Raw genomic sequence first — 3,759 nt, forward strand, 5'->3', positions numbered from 1 at the left:
CATCCATTGAATTTGTCAAATTCTTCAGTAAATACCCAGCAGATCCTAGTAAACTAGGTGGTTTCTTTTGATTTCAACCATTACATAGCGGTTCCGTAAGAGTTACTACGGTGACCCACAGAGGGCACTGAACACAGTATTGGATGGGGTTCTCTAGGTCAGAACTCTGCGTGTGTGCATGTGTGTGTGTCTGTCTGCCAGTCTGTCTGTCTGTCCGTCTGTCTCTCTGTCTGTGTGTTATAAAAGGGGATTTATTAGATTAGTTTATGCTATCAATCTAGTAGCTGCTCAGTCCACACAATTGAATGATTTGGCAATTCCAACCGAGTACCGAAGCTTCAGAAGCTCCCTGGCCAGTCCCTGGTATTAAGATATTGCTGGAAGGTTTGATGTCAGCTGAAGTGACAGACAGGCTTTCTCAGAGAAAAACAAAGACAACCTGGAGGGGACACTGCTTTTCCCTAGGGCCTGTCTGAGAGCAGGTCTCCCCTCCCCCAACCCAACAACTCTGGAAGCATTCTCACAGACACACTCAAGGGTTTGTGTCTTCATTCATTCTAAATCACACTGAGTTGAAAGAACAAATATATCCCGATACAATGAGCATGAGTATTACAAAACACTTAGAGCTCATATCTTTAGCTAATATCCAAAGAAAGACCATAATCCTGTAGGAGAAAGATCTCCATTAAAAATTATCACTGTCTCCAGGAGAATGCCAGGATGTGAACCTTTTCTTTTTGAAGCTTGCCCAGTAAAGAGAGTGTAGAAACAGGCGAGACAGCTGGGCAAATTGCTAGGCTGGAGCACCCAGGGCCCAGGAACCTTCTCAGTGAATGATGGCACCTACCCATGTGCACACTGTGTCCAGGTACTCATTCTAGCCTTTACCAAGAAACTGTTTCTCATTTGAGGTATTCTGAAATGGCAAACACACAGAATTTTCTTTTCTTTTACATTTGAAATAGCCCTCCTTAATTTCAGCTCACTTTAGGCAACAGAGGGAAGTCTGGCATCAAAAAATATTTTTATTTTGAAAGGCGATGGCCAGAAGATGTGTCTTAAGGGGTAAGACACTTGTCTGGGTCCTCTGGCTGTTGTGGCATCAGCTCAGTGTCTCTTGCTACAGGAAGGCAGGGCCAAGTAGCATTTCCACAGCCCTGCCTTCCTAGATCAGCTCACACACACAGGCGGGCAAAGGTACTTCAAGTTGAAAGAACTCGCTAAGGTAAAATGCCCATCAGAGTAAAGCATAATATTCCCTAGGCATAGATTTAGGGATACCCACTTTTACCTATGCTAATAGTAGCTTCTATTCCCGATGCTCTTCACTTCCCAGGTTCTGTTTCTTGCTTGTTTTCCAGTGTTAAAGGATAAGGAACCTTATCAATAACATCCTGACTCATTTAAGAGAGAAAGGAAAATGTGACAGAGATTGAACTATTCCATTTTCTACTGGTAAAAATCGAACTGCACAATGTATCTTATATCCATGGGCAAAGGCGCATGCTAATGCTGTACCCTAGACCCTTCCCAAAGCTGAGGTCACTTTTGGCAGTTCTTCCCAGATCCAGGGTAATGCTAGCCCCAATAAAGCTGCAGGAGATGGTCACAGCATTGTTTGCCCTCCTTTTTGCGGTGGCACACCTCCAAGGGAAAGAAAGAAACTCAGCACACTGCTTCATTTTCTTAGGTCACACTTCGGAGTAATTGACTCATTCTCCTGTCCAGGGGAGAACCAGAGACGTGGAACTAATTAAGGTCCCTCTGTTGGGCGGAAAGCATCATTATGTGGTCTTTAACCTAGCAACAAACAAGATACAGCTTCCTGGTTTTTGCATAATTAACAGCGGGAGCACAGTGTGAATCCTTAGATCCATCTCTTTATGCAAAGGGCAGGAGAGAATCTTTTCAAATGCGCCTAGGAGAGGAGTTTCGTGCAGTGTATACTGTCAAACTGTTTTCCGTGGTGATGGTGCCAAACTATGTCCAGACCATTAGAATACAAGCCCCTACTGATCTGATCTCTGTTCTTAGAAGGACCTAATATTTCAAAAGACAAACGAATGCATTCATAGATGTCTGTGCACACATGTAAGCCATCTGCTGGGTATAAAATAGTATCTCAATACAAAATTTATTTTACATTTGCACATCTGCAGGGCGTTGAATTTATTTCATAGTTGCTCGTCATCCATATGTCCTCCAGTGGGATTTTCTCATTCTTATTTCTGATCAGTCTTCCAGTTTTATTTAATGTCTTACTGATAGGTAGAGGATTTTCTCCCAGTTTTTCAAAACTAAGACTCATTATAGATATCATGAATCAATCTCTCTCTCTCTCTCTCTCTCTCTCTCATGCTTATTTTCCCTACATTGAATTTCAAAGTTCTTTTTGAGGGGTTTTGGGACCAGAGATCTACTTTACTGATAAATTTATTACTCTCTTTTTCTACACCAAAATTTTCTGTTTAATCCGTTGACTGAAATTTCGACTCTCAGCCGAAAGGCATTATAGCAAAAAGAGAAGCGGAACATCACATCGAACACACTGCCTAGCAACTATTTTCATAAACTCTCTTCAGCAGTAATTTTTCTTGGCTACAAGCCCCTGACTCTGCTCCTCTATCTCAATTTCCCCACACTTAGCTTCTCCTAACGTCTAGTTCCCTAAGGAACTCGCATCTGTCCCTAATTTACAGCTGACATTCTGAAAAGCTGTCTGGCAGTTGAGCTCTTAGAAGGCAATTCCACACCCATCCCTGTATTTCCAAACAACCTATCATTATCAGAGCGTGGGCACAGCAAAGGGAGAGACGCCAACAGGACGGTCGTCAAGGACTTAACACCGAGGAAACAGCAGTACTAAATGGGGGAGTCTTTAGCATCTTGCCTGACTATCTTGCCTGAAATGTTATGCACGGTTTCTCCATGATATTGAGCTTATACTTTTCATGGGACAAATTTATAGATATAAGATTACTAGATTCAATAGTCACTTGAGGGTTTTCACAAAGCTAGGCTAGGGGAAGTAGCCATGAACCAATTGTCACTTGCATGTGGTCACAATGACTTCTAGAGGTTTGTTGTTGTTTTGTTTTGTTTTTATTGTGCTATATATTTTTCTTCACGCCCCTCCATTTCTCTCCCCACCGCGTCTACCCTCTCCCATGGTCCCCATGCTCCCAATTTATTCAGGAGATCTTGTCTTTTTCTACTTCCCTTGTAGATTAGAACTATGTATGTCTCTCTTAGGGTCCTCATTGTTGTCTAGGTTCTCTGGGATTGTGATTTGTAGCCTAGTTTTCTTTGCTTTATGTCTAAAAAACCACTTATGAGTAAGTACATGTGATATTTGTCTTTCTGGCTCTGGATTACCCCACTCAATATGATATTTTCTAGATCCATCCATTTGCCTGCAAATTTCAAGATGTCAATTTTTTTTTCTGCTGTGTAGTACTCCATTGTGTAAATATACCACATTCTTTGGTCAAGGGGCATTTAGGTTGTTTCCACATTCTGGTTATGACAAACAATGCTGCTATGAACATAACTGAGCACACGTCCTTGTGGTATGATTGAGTATACTTTTTGGTATATACCCAAAAGTAGCTTTGCTGGGTTTTGAGGAAGGTTGTTTCCTGATTTCTTTCTAGTGTTTTTGAATCAATGATTGAATACACTGACTTGGATATAACAGGCTGCTTATTCACTTAAACAAATGAGAAAACTGGGTAGGCTTTTCCCACATTGGTGGGG

This window comes from Microtus ochrogaster, chromosome 24 (assembly GCF_000317375.1).
Source record: "Microtus ochrogaster isolate Prairie Vole_2 chromosome 24, MicOch1.0, whole genome shotgun sequence".
NCBI classification, from domain to species: Eukaryota; Metazoa; Chordata; class Mammalia; order Rodentia; family Cricetidae; genus Microtus; species Microtus ochrogaster.